Raw genomic sequence first — 14,338 nt, forward strand, 5'->3', positions numbered from 1 at the left:
CAAGGGAATTCTCATCCCTGTAACTCTGCTTGAGTCCAAGAGAGTTACAAATGACAATTATAGTCACAGAAGTAGATACAATAATAGATTAAAGTATCTTGTAGATAGAAATAGATACAAGTAGAAACTATACTCTCATGAGCACAGGTAGTTTTTTATTTGTCTTTTCTAGGAAGTCTAAGTTCTTTTTATACTGGATATTCTACAACTATGGCTATTCCAAAAAACAAACAAACAAACAAATGAAGGAACAAACAAATGAATGTACAATTGAATCAGCAAAGAAAGCAGAAAATTTCCTCCTTTCCCCTCTTCCCCTATAAGGATCTGATCAAATGTCAATAGCTCAAAAAAAAAAAAAAAAAAAAAAAAAAAAAGAACCAAATGGGGTCAGGAAGAATTGGATAAGACTGAAAAAAATTACTGATCAACAAGAACAAACACTGTGTAGATGAAATGTCTAGAAAGGTTGAATAATATGCCAAAGACACACCTATTATTAAACTCTTTCCTGAGTTTCCAACATACTACAACTCTAATGTTATATTACAAGAAATTTTAATGCCTCTTTATATCTAATATAATTGTCATGACATCTAATATATTTTGAAATCTCTAAGTTTATACACACATACAAATGTACATATATTTTAACATATAAATATATTTATGTGTTTTTGATTGCATATAATTAGAATTTTAGTTTTAAATCAAATCAGCAGAACATGCCTATATGCATTCAAATTGCCTTTATATAATAACAGTATGCCCTCCAGTGATTACTAGGGATGCTTCAAAATGAGTAATTAGTGAGAAGCAAAACTGGGATAAGAACTCAGTCTTCCTTATTCACAGCAATGCAATTGTAGTAGAAATTGTTTATTCCATGTAGAAAAAAAAATGAGTGTCAACTAAAAGTGGAAGGATATATGTATACACATGCATATGTGTACAATATAATAAGTACAATATAATAAAAGAAGCCAAATTTAAAATGACAAGTCCTCTTTCTCTCTCTCTCTCTCTCTCTCTCTCTCTCTCTCTCTCTCTCTCTCTCTCTCTCTCTCATTCTCTAATTTAGTTTTACTCTTTGTTCACCTTCAGTGAAATCACAACTTTCTGTAGAATTAAAAGTTATTTCAAGTGAATAGGTTTTTTTCTTTCATTCTTAATGACATCTCAAGGAATACCTCAAATAGTTTCTTTTCTCCCAATCTGTCTCAATCTATTTCTTTTTTGCAGTCCAACAGATCATGTCTAGCCTATAGCTACTCTTATGACTAGCTAAAACTATCCAACAGGCAAAGTTTGGAGATAAAGCATTGAATATTCAGAAAGTAAATATTTATAAAGCAAAATATGCTTCAATATACTATATAAATTTTAATTATAGCTAAGTACTTCAAAAGGTCTGTAAATTCATCACAAGGTTTATCCTCCACTAATACAAATTGGAAGAACTACTCCTCATCTTCAAAGATAGAGTTCCTGTGTGCCCCTCCTCCTGGACCCAAATAATTAGTCATTTAGCAATCAACAGTCTGGTGAAAAACTTCTCTGAATTTAGCTAGGCTTGTCCTGAGACAACAAATACTGCATCATTTACTGAATTTATCTAAAACCTTTCCAGCTTGAGAAAATCCATCTGATGTTCTACTTTATTGTTATAGGTTTCCAGAACCCAGTAGGACCCCATGTCACCACGAACTGTCAAAGTAGGAACATGGCTACACCTAGAACATGGGTATTGTGTGCTGATAAAACTTGGAAAAAATCATACCACAGAGTCTCTCTCAACCACTCAAGGGAAAGGCCAATAATACCCAGGGTATGATCATAAACCCAGGCCTACTTTCTTATGAATAGGTTGTCAGTGAAGGTCTAAGTGGGGAAAGTTGACCTTTTATTGGAAAAATGTTGGTATTACCAAGAGATTGAAAGCATTGGCTATAATAGAAAATCTAGAGCTCAATGATACATAGGGGGAAAAATCTGAATCTGAGATCTGGAAGGACTTTGTTCCTTTCAAATCCTAACCAAAAGATAACTACATTGGTTAAACTAATATGCAGTCATGAACTCCCAATTTTCACAATGAAATAAAGCAAAAAAAAAATAACCATAGAAAACATAGAACAACTTCATTCAGAACATGAAAACACCTTGAGTCTGGAACTGTGAGAAGGCATGAACTCAAGCTGAGGGACTACCCTTAGAAAATAACATATTGAGAGGAAAAAGGGAGAGGGAGGAGAAGACTTAGAAAAATATAGACAAATAAAATCGGTTCCATAATCTTTATGACTTATTGATCTCAGAATAAAAAACCCTCAAAATTCAATTTCTATATTGATTATACAATTATTCATCTTTATAGAAGCTTTTCTAACATTATACATAATGAGCAATTCATCACAGTATATTAGGTGCCATGGACGTTATATTCGATATAAAGGGGTCATTAAGTTTCTTGTAATTGCACATTACTAGAGCTTTAGTTAGTTTTAAATCAAATCAGCAAGACGTGCACGTATGTGCTCTAATTGACTTTATGTAATAACAGTATGCCCTTGGTGATTACCAGGGATACTCCAAAATGAACAGGTTTATTGAAGCAAATTGCCAGGGATTTCAGAGACTATTTCTCAGTCTACACCGTGTAGCAGGTCATTTCAAACAATAACTAAAGGAGAAGTTAAGAAGAAATCACCTGAGTTTTCTTAATGAAATTGAAAAGGGTAAAAAAAAAAAAAATTCATGGATAAAAATATACCAAGTGAGCTCTATTCAAAATCCCAATTAAAGATTAATCCTGTCAATAAAGTGAAATGAGGAAGAAAGAAAACACAAAATTTACATATCATGCTAAAGTAAAAAAGACCTTATTTATATAATCCACATGGCTAGCTTTTAGTAAAGGCTAACGTGCTGAACTTGAAGGAAGAATTAGACTTATGGTCTGTCTTGGACACTTACTAGCAATGTGATCCTGTCCTTGTCCCTCATCTATAAAACAGAATAAAAAGGGGCATTGTGACAAACGAATTAATATATTTAAAGCTCTTTGCAAAAACTAGCTGTGTGACCCTAGTAAATAATCACTTAACCTTGTTTATCTCAGTTTTCCCATCTGCAAAATGAACTAGGAAGGAAATGGCAAACCACTCCAGTATCTTTGTGAAGAAAAAGCCAAATGAAGTCACAAAGAGTTGGGCACATCTGAAATTACTGCAGAACAGCAAAGTGAACCTTAAAGAGTCATAGAAATGTGAGAGCTATTATTATCTATTCATGAATTGTTATTAAGGGAAGTTTTTGCATTATCTACTTTTCCTGCATTCTGTTGATATGAAAACTAAATTAGGGACACTGCCATTTTCTTGGGGAATGTCAGGGAAGAAGATCAGAAATAAAGCTAATCTCCATTAAAAGGACATATTTTTTAGGATATCTCTCTCCTTTTATGGATATCTTCATCATTAATTTGATAACTAATTACTTATCTTCTAATGGAAGACAAGGTGAAACCATAGCTAAAATGTTGGGCTTAGCATCAGGAAGACCTGGATTTTCTTCTCTAACTGTTACTGTGTGATCTCTAACAAGTCATTTAACTGAATCTCTAGTTGCCTCTTGGTCCTGATTAAGTCCTAAGTAAGTTCCTATACTTGGAGTTGCCCAAACTGAATAAATAAAAGATCCTTCCTTATATTTAGATATCTTGAGATACAGGATTATATATCATAAACTTAGCTGAAAAGAACCTCAAGGACCATCTAGTCAAACCTCTTCATTGTACAGATGAGGAAAATGGAGCTGAGAAATTTGTGGTGACTTGTCCAAGATCATATAGTAAGTTGCAGAGGAGAATATGAATGTAAATCCATTGACTCCAAATCCAGTACTTTTCTACTTTCCCTTCTCTTTGAGAAAGAGAGAGAAAAAGAGAGAGAGAATGTTTATACACACACATACACCCCCCCACACACACAGATACACTTATCTCCAATCCTAACTATGCTTCAATTTTAAGCTTCCTCCATTTTCTTGATTGCTGCCTAGTTAATTAAATTAAATTAATAAGTGCTGGAAAGAGTGAATTGGTACATTTCTGTATAGCTCCACTTGTCATTTTCATGACTTTCAAACCAAAACACACCTCTCTTCTATGTGGAATTTTCCCTAAATTAGAATGGAAGCTTCTTGAGGAGAGGGGCTGTCATGCTTTTGTATGGGCATCCCAATCACTTAGCACATTAAATGTTTAATTAATGCTTTTTCATTCATTCATTTTCCTTTATAAGACTTAACTCCCTGAGGTCAGGAATCATGATTCACATTTTGTACCCCCAAGCATTTACTAAAGGAGATGTTCAAAACATGTTTCTTGATGTGAGAGCTGCATTTATTTTTTCTATGAGTTTCACTTGTGCATACTACCTGAAATCAGTCTAACCTTTTAAACTAGAGGCTTCCTAAAAGTTTTACTAGGCTTAGACTTTAGTGTATTTCCTTCTCTCAAGCTGGGATTGGGCTGTCATTTCAAAGCTTCAAGCATCTTTATCTGATAAATGAAATCCATTCTCTGTAGCAGACTTCATAGAGGAAAGATTATTTAGAGATACTGATCCACTGTAAATGCCAACCATGGTTGAAAAAAACCAACAACAATAAAGTATTGTTGTTAGTATTATGAGTGGCTAATTTTAAAAAGAGGAAATCAGCTAGATTTACATAGGGGCCACAGACTAGACCAGCACATGCTTCTGCTCAGTGAACAAAGGTTTATCTCCCAAACAGAGAGGAGCAGGGCTGTGCCTACTGCATGGGCTCTATGACTACTCAGAGGGGTTGTAAATGCTAGCATTTTAGGAGGCTCCAAATGCATTTGGTAAGCTGGAGCATTCAGATTTTTTTCCTTCATTGTTAAAACTTGTCTCCTTTATCTTTCTCATGATTCTTCCTGCTGTTATTGAAGTACCTATAAACACTCAGGATAATTAAAAGTATTAATATATGGACAATTGTAAAGTGTTTCCATGGGAAAATATTTCAATCTAACATAAAATTTAAAACTTCTTAATAATGCAACAAGTGATCCAGCCAACTAAAAGACAATGATAGTCAAACTCATCTTTGTAAAAAATTAGCAAGTAACAGCAAAATCCCCGAGTGCACTTTTACTAAACAACAATATAAATACATTAGTTTGACGTAAGAATACAAATACTTGAAAAGGGGTTTGGATCAGAAACTGAAAATTCAGCATTTCCTGAACTCATTTAGAAAACATTTAAGTACCTACTATGTACAATGTTATTGGGCATATAAAACAAAACAGAATAATAGTCCCTTTATTCAAAGAATTTATGACTGGAAAAGAGGTAGAATAAGGCAAGTACACAGATAATTATAATATAAGTGAAGTACTTTAGGGACATGAAATCAAATAGATGACAGAAACGGAGAGAGAGGTTACTTTTATCTGGGAGTTGAGGGAAGAGAGGGACAAAAAGAAGGTCAAGCAAAGTTTTATGGAATATATGACATCAGTCCTGGGGCTTTGAAAAAAAGGAGAAATTTCAATAACCCATCATGTAAAGTAAGAACATTCTAGGCTGAGGGAATAGCATGAGCAAAGAATTGCCAGGTAAGAGAGTAGGATGAGATTGGGGGATATTCTGCTTAACAGTTTGGATTGATGAAAGAATTCACAAAAAGGAGTAGAGTAATATACAATGAGATTGAAAAAAGAGGTTGAACAGCATTGGGGAGGTTCCTGAATTACAAGCAAAAGAGTTTGTCTTTTATTTGGTAAGCAATGTAGAATCGCTGAAAGTTTCTAAGCGGGAGTGACAAGATCAGACCTGTATATCACAAAGATTATTTTGGCAGAGGTTTTGGATAGTGTCAAGTAGTAGAGGAAGGGAGAGCAATTCTGGGAGTTATCAATAGTCTAAATTGGAACCAGGACAGGGTAGCAAGAGCACAGAATTTTTGTGCTTTGTGATTATGGGTGCAGGATCCTAACACCTGCCAAGTAATTGGAAAGTGATGGAAAGGGAAGTCAAAGATGACTCCAAGGCACATAGAATTACTAACTTAGAAGAAAGGAGAAGACCTTTGGGGTCTTTTAGTAAAATGTTTTATCTTAAATTAAGGCCAAGAGATGTTTTAAAAATGATTTGCCTAGAGTTAAAGAGGCAGTAAATCAGAATTTGGAGGTCATCTGACATCAAATCCAGCCCAGAACTTTTGCTTATAAGATATCTTTTCTGGAACATATGTTTGGTGATCATCATCAGGAATAGAGAAGGTGGTAGCAAGGGGCAGAATTTGTAAGGAAGAATGATGAATTCAATTTTAAAGTGACAGCAGGGCATCTGCATGGAGGTGTTGAGAAAAGACAACTCTGCTCTTTTTCTCAACTTTCCTACCATTTAATAAAAATTGCAACATAGCAGAGAAATTTAATGCTATTAATTATATGACAAGCTCAATTCTAAGTTCATATTTTGACCTCTTATTTTACATAAATAGCTTTTACCTGGGCCAAACACTAGATATGAAGTCATACCAGAAGAGTTACATTTCTTTAGACTTCAACAGAACAATTTTGATAACTCCATCAATAACTTTTGATTAAAGTAATCCATTATGGTCTGTCAAATAGCAACAGGTTGTACTTTGGGCTTTTCATGGATTGTATTGCTGGTAGGTACATTAGCCTTTGCTTATCTGTTTGGTTAAAAGTTACGTTTTAGAAGTATTTTCTAGTTGTGCCTGCAGATATGGTCCAACAGAAGCTGTTTTGGCAATTGAAATGATACCATGATGGTTTTCAGTGTGTTTATGGTGGACATCAGTATATTTATTCTCCAAAGGTCGTGAACCCAGCTGCCAACTTGGCCTTGAAAGCCAAAGCGAAGAGGAAGTAGAAGAGAACAGGAAACTGAATAGAAAAGAAAACGGAACACTTTATAGTATAATTTTAATAGCTCCTGCCAAAATGGCCATGATCAAAGCCTGTTAAATCTAAGTTCCAAACTCATCTCCCCAAAATGAGCAACCCAGCTTATTGGTAAAACCAACCCCACCTCTGATGAAATGCTTTTTAGCTTTATAAACTATTATCTAGTTTCCATCTTCACATATTTCTGAAAGGTTTTGATTCTAAATTATCATGAGAGGAAACATTAAAAAGGTTGGAAATCTGGCACTTAATACAATGGAAACTACCATTTCCATTTCAGTGAGGGAAAAGGATTTATACATATATGCATATGTACATACATACATACATATAGTAAAGTACCAAACATTGTTGTAAATATGGAGGAAAAAGAGAGGTAGAAATGAGAGATGTAGACAAAATACTGCATTCATTTCCCTGCATTTGGACAAAATTCTGAAGGACTGGTCAGACTCATACTTGAAATTTTCTTCTAATGCAATGTAAATACCTAAGTTAAGAGCCAGGTTTTGATAGATGAATATTTTTCAACTTTTTAAAAATTAAAATACATACACACCACACACACATATCCAAAACTCATACACACACATCTAAAAAAATAACTTTAATTTTACTTTTTATTTTTTATTTTTTTTGCTTTTTTTAAAATGTGGGTGACAGACTCTTGGTCAAGACAAAGTGCAAATATTTACAGGTGATGGGGAGACACCATTTCCTCCCTCCAGACTTCAACTTGGTGTCTGCCACATCATTTCATCCATTCAACAATCTCTCTCTCTCTCTCTCTCTCTCTCTCTCTCTCTCTCTCTCTCTCTCTCTCTCTCTCTCTCTCTCTCTCTCTCTTTCTTCAGCCATCTGCCAAGAGGAAATAGCTTTGCTGTATTGGGAGTCTGGGAATCCTAGAAAACAATCTTAAATCCATAAAATAATTGAAGTGCACATTTACTGAGCTGTTCAGTTCGATTCTGATTTTTATTACAATGTCAACAAGAGTTTAATTTGTTTTAAAGTTTAGGTTCTTAAATCTGAGTGATATACGGTAGTTTACGGCTTGCTGGCAACAGCTACTGTGGAAAAAAAAAATGGAAAGTGCATATAAAGGCGATTCTAAGTTTGACATTGTGAAAGCAGGGAACAGTGCCAAGAGCAGCAAACAGCATGGCTTTCCCCAGCCTGGCTGACTTTAGGGACTGCTCGCTATTGACATCAGTCACTATGGGATACATTTCCCTGCTCTAACAAATCTCATCTGGAGACTGTAATTAAAACGAAATGTCTTAAAGTGCAATTTCTCTCCCTAAAACATTTACAGATGTTAACTAGATTGTTAATGGTGTAAAATGTCCGTGGGCGGACTTCTTCCTTCTTATCTAGTGTGTCAAAAATGAAGTCTTTCTAAATGAAGACTTGGTTTTTAGAGTGGGGAAAAGGAAGAGGAGCACTTGTTTTTTCCAGTGCATCTTACTAATTTAATTTGCAAGATATTTTTCTTTTTCTTTCTTCCTTTTTTGGGGGCTTATCAATAAAATGAGAAAGTTCCAAAAGACAGTATAGTGTTATCATTTCAGACACCTTCTAGAGAGAGTTTCATTGTAATATGAATGTACTCAATGTCGCTGCAAACTTTCTATACACAAAAGAGTTTGAGTAATACATACTATTCTGAAATTTAAAAAAAATGTCACATAAAAATTTCTGCTTTGGTTACCCTGTCATATATTTTCTGACAATAGCTTTGGCTGGGCTGTACTCCTAAGCCCTGGTAAAAACATTTGTAGAGACATACTAGACAGACCTGCAAACCAATCCATTATATATATATATATATATATATATATATATATATATATATATATATATATATATATATATATATATACTGGACTGGAGAAGGGGCTATTGCAAAAAATGGGTGAGCTTTCAGGACCAGTTGTCCCTGGAGATGCAAAAGGGGTTTTCTCAACTTGGCTAAAGACTGTGCAAGAAGAAGTGTCTGCTTGAACGGACTGCACACGTGTCAGTTCCACCCCTGCAGGACAAGTGAAGTGGAACTTTTCTCAGAGCCAAGTACTTCATGATTTATACAGCCGTATCAAATAACTCCTGAGGACCCTGCATAAGGTGATGGCTAAAACCTCAGTACTGACATATGCAGCTGCCCAGACACAGTTGTCTGCCGCCTTCTGCCTTCCTCCTTGCAACTGCTTTGATTGGAGCCAGAGGCTTGGGTAAATCACAGGCATCTCTCGATTTTTCTGAGGGCTGAGTTCTCACTGTTTTCCGGTACCTACTTCCTGCCATATCTATAACAACAGCAGCTGCAACAGCCTGATAGAGGGGAGTTCCAGGGCAAAGACTTGCAAAAAATGGGCTGGGAAAAGAGGACAGTTATTAGAAGCTGATAACATATACACATATTCTGTGGCCTCAGCTACACTGTCACTGATGATAGCATGTGCTACTGTAAGCTCCACTTTCAGAACAAAGCAAAATATTGCAATATGCTTATGGGAAAGATAATTCTCAGTGCTTGTGTTGGGATAAAAGAGGATGCTTGATTGTATTTGTTCTATTGAATGAATATCAAACTTTGATTAGCTAGAGTCTCCCAGGACCTGATAAGAAGGAATGTTCTGGGTTATTATCTGGAATTAGTTTTTTTCTGTCCTTCATTGTGTGGGAGAAGTCTAACAATATGATTAGGCTGGAAGTAAGAACCCTTGTTTGGACGCTAATAAGTTAAAAGTATCACACAAAGGTGGAGGGCAAAGGGAAGGAAAGAATTCTTTTAAATCAAGGACAAAATCTAATATTGATGTAGATATAGAATATAATATCATCTAAGGCCAAGAAATTCAGTCTAACATTCACAATGAAATTGTGTTATTCTCATCATCATCAACCTTGGCTATGTTTTTAAATTAAGAATTAATATCAGCAACCCACAGAATTCAGTTGCAGATGATGACAATATGTTCGTTTTCTGGTCATGAGCAATTGTTACATGAAGTAGTTAGGTGGCACAGTGGTTAGTTAGTGGTTTCCTTGAATGAGGAAAACCTGAGTTCAAATTCGGACTCAGATTCTTGCTAGCTCTGTGAACTTTGGTAAGTGGTTTAATCATTAGATTGTAAGCTCCTTAAGGACAGGGATTATTTTACTTTTGCTTGTATCATCATTACTTTGCACAATAACTGATATATAGTATACAGTGCTTGATAAACCATATTAATAAATATAAAGCTTAAAATACGTTATACAGTGCTTAATAATTTCTTACTGAGGGGCAGCTAGGTGGTGCAGTAGATAGAGCACCAGCCTTGAAGTCAAGAGGACCTAAATTCAAATCTGATCTCAGATACTTAAACTTCCCAGCTGTGTGACCTTGGTCAAGTCACTTAAACCCAATTGCCTCAGGGGAAAAAATTCTTACTGACTGACTAATGTAATACTGAGGTATAATAATAGTACCCACCTCCCTGGGTTATTGTGAAGGTAAAATGAGACAATATTTGTAAAGCACTATACAACCCTTACAGCCTATATAAATACTAGTTGTTGATATTCATAGATAGACAGTAAGTCTTATTTGTGTATATATATATGTATATATATATATATATATATGTATATATATATATATATATATACATACTTACTATGTATATAAGGTAGCTAGAAGGTCTTTATGCCTATTTATTTAAAAAAATCTCCTTGAGGAAGTAATAGCTAATTATTTCAAGGGTTTGTGACTTCATCAGAGTAGGGACTTCCTCAACCTATATAGATTATATAAGACCTCCATACCTTAATAAATTGGATTTTTGTTTGTTTTTTTGGGGGAGGAAATTGGGGTTAAGTGACTTGCTCAGGATTACACAGCTAGTAAGTGTTAAGTATCTGAGACCACATTTAAATTCAGATTCTCCTGACTTCAGACATGGTGCTGTATCCATTGCACTATCTAGCTGCCCCCCTTCCCTTAGTAAATTTTTTTAATGAATTTCTACAAACAAACAAAAAAAAAAATCATCATTTGGAGGACATCCTCCTGGTGATGATCCTCTCTGAATTTAGACAGATTGAGTATTGGACAGCAGACTTAAGAGTCCATTATTGAGTCAATACTTGAAGTCATTCTAATGGTCTACTGGCATAACCTTTGAGAAATCAGATCACCTCCACATAATGGGGAAAAGCTAGAATATGATTTGATCTAATGACCTTGTATTTATTCTATGAAAAAACATGTGTCCATATTTATGTAAATAAGTAAAATGACACAATTATGTATGTGTTTAGGTCTCTACTGATAGAATGAAGTTCTTGGAGAGAAGGGATGGTTCCTTTTTTTTGTATTTAGGTTACAAGCACCTAGCATAGTTTCCAGCACACAATAGATGCTTAATTGTTGTTTGCTGACTGATTTGACATTGAGTAGTGAAGAAGTTAAAGAGAAAGATCTTCTACCATCCACTAATTTTTGTTTTCTTCTGTAACTCCTCCATCTTCAACTTCCACTAACCAAAATTTTTGTCTCAATAATGATCAAGACCAGCAAAGAATCTGGAATATCAAGTGTTCCTGCTTTTACTCCTAAGTGCCAGCACTATTAAAAAATATTACAATGGAACAATTACATTAATATCATTAATGGAAAAGAAGCAGACATCAGGCTCATTGCCTCTTAAGACTTATGAGTTTTTCAATGTCATGTAGGTGATTATGACTGATAAAGAAATATGAACATTATTCCTTTCTATATGCAAGAATCTAATTGACAAAGTTCTTTGTAAATTTGTTTTTGCATTAAGGGAGGACTCAAAGTTGTAGGACAAGAGAATGATTATCCAAGTACAAAATACATGGAAGTCATTTAGTTTGGAGAAGAGTTGTGGATTAAAAACATTTCAGATTGAAGCTTTTGTTTTTGATCATTTTTTCCAACTCTGAGATGTTTTCAAAAAATGCAGTCTTTATGTGCAACATAAATAAGTTGTTGAATTCAAGCTTCCCTTCTCACTCAAGAAAGCAATGTCAACTGGCTGCATATCTGCATATTTACAGCTTTTCTTCAATCTCAAAGATACACAATTAAAAATTTTTTAATAATTGCAAGTGCTCTATTATAAGGTTAAAAAAAAACTTCACTGATTATCCAAGTTTCCATAACTTGAAATGAAAAATTTGTCATTAAAATTAGACTGAGAAGCGTATATCTTTGTTCAATCACTTACTGGTAAGAAAGAATTACCTATGGGTGATGATGGCTACTGTGGGAGAAACCACAATGAACTCAGAAGTCTTGGGTTCTACTCCAAGCTCTGTCTCAGTATAATTCTCTGATAACAGGAGAAATCATTTCATCTCTCAGTTTTCTTGCCTGAAAAAATGGTAATAATAATACTTGTCCCATCAGTGGGTTGTGAGGATCAATTGATAAAAAAGGAAAGTGAAAGCACTCTTAAAAGTATAAAATGTGAGTGTCACATGACAATGATAGTGATAATATTTCTTAATTTATTGCTTGTTGGGAAGGTCTGGCTAAAAATGGGATGATGTCTTTTTCTCAACTCCAGATCAGTCCAAAGTTTATGTCATTAATGTCAAAACTAGTCCATATCTCTACTTGCCAATGTGCTGTTTAGGAACTTTAATGGATTTCCATAAGCAGACCCATTTATTGTTCCAAAGGACTACATAAGAAAAGAGATGTTTCCTTTTAAAGTGATCACTGAAGAACCTAGCTCCCTATTACCAAACTCTCCTGATGAAAGCAAGGTCAAGGCGGTAGAATGGAGACTTTGTGCTTCAGTGGCTAGCTGTGTTTTCTATTAGAGAAATGCAAAAGATGTAGACAGAACAGTCAACTGCTATGGACACCATTCTCCCCAAAGAGACTCCAATCTTTGATTGTCGATCAACAGCAGGACTTTGCTGAATGCCTCTATTATGTATTTCAATGCCTCACTTTATTGCTTTTTGCAGAAATGACACAACATAGTAGCTTGCTACTAAATAATACTGGGTGCTGAATGCATCTACAGAGAGCAATATTAGTTCAGAGAGCTTTTTTTTTTGAAAAGTATAAAGACTAAAGAAAATTAAAGCACATGGCATTTTAGGATAGTAGTGTAAAAGCTGTTCTGGAATTAAGATAATGTCCTTTTAAAACTGACTTTTAAAAAGAGACAGAAAAGGGAAAATTCAACTGTTGTAGTTACAAAGGAATTACAATCATGTGAGGTCAAGGACCTCATACACTAATGCTTGACCAATGACTATTATTACATGGTTTGCCCATGACAAATGTTGAAAATATTTCAGACAAATCTCACATTGCTTAGATGAAGAGTCATATCTGAACAATATTTCTTAGGTCTGTCTTTTCTTTTGCTGGTCACAAGTTTTCTTTGGCACAAAACCAGGATTGTGAATGGACTTACATGGTACTGAATCACCCAAACTCCATCAAAACTATCTTTCTAATTCTTTATCCCACTTGTTTCCATCCCTAACCAAAAATGAATGATTCTAAACAACTTTCAATTTGAAAAAGTAATGAGAGAAACTTAATAAAATGTGGCAGCAAGATGATTAATTTTTCCTACCATTCAACTATATCTAAGCTATAGGATTTGTGGTTGACATTTCTATTGGAAAGATGAAAGCAAGTAGTTCAAAACTTACAATATTTAAGGCAAATGGTCATATAATGCCAATTGATAAAGTTTACAGAACCTTGTTTCCTACCCCATCACCTCAATAAGATAGCAATTATATCTATCCAATTACCTTCTTTTCTCATCCTTTAACATAGAGAAAAAAGATACCCGAGGTAAAATCCTAATTAAAATGTTACAGAATTAAAATCTCTGAGCATTTTTGATTTATATCTACAGTGGCCCAAAATAGCCATCCATTTTGAATCCTGACTCAGATGACATTTTCAGTTCTTCCATAGTTTTTTGAATTTCTTTTAACTAATGGGGCAACTGCTGCCCCTATTTATTTCATGGCAAATAATTGCCTTGGCAAATTCATCTACTTTCAAAAATACTAGAGAAAAATGTTGCTATGACTACTGAGTCAATGGAGATACTGTAACTAATAGAATTTGAAACTGGTTTTCCCCTTTCTATTAACTTGGTTACAATAGAATTACACTACATCTAAGTCTCTGATAACTTATTGGTTAATATTTTAGCTCTCTCCACATGATTTTAATTTGATTCATTTCAACAATCATTTCCTAAGTGTGTCAGTACTTTATACAAAGCACTTTCACATACATGACCTTGTATGTATCTTGACTATAACTCATAAAAGTTCAGTAAGAGAACATACTCTCTGCAATTTTAT

General features: G+C 34.5%; 1 protein-coding gene and 1 long non-coding RNA gene across 4 annotated transcripts in view; one reads left to right on the forward strand and one right to left on the reverse strand.

Annotated features, from left to right (window-relative positions):
• Positions 1-14,338, forward strand: part of LOC141546022 (uncharacterized) — a 145,539-nt gene that overhangs the window by 100,695 nt on the left and 30,506 nt on the right. The gene's annotated exons all lie outside the window — the stretch shown is intronic.
• NFATC1 (nuclear factor of activated T cells 1) overlaps positions 1-14,338 on the reverse strand; it is a 202,702-nt gene that overhangs the window by 16,627 nt on the left and 171,737 nt on the right. The window lies entirely within an intron of this gene.

Source organism: Sminthopsis crassicaudata, chromosome 1 (assembly GCF_048593235.1).
Source record: "Sminthopsis crassicaudata isolate SCR6 chromosome 1, ASM4859323v1, whole genome shotgun sequence".
In the NCBI taxonomy this organism is placed as follows: domain Eukaryota; kingdom Metazoa; phylum Chordata; class Mammalia; order Dasyuromorphia; family Dasyuridae; genus Sminthopsis; species Sminthopsis crassicaudata.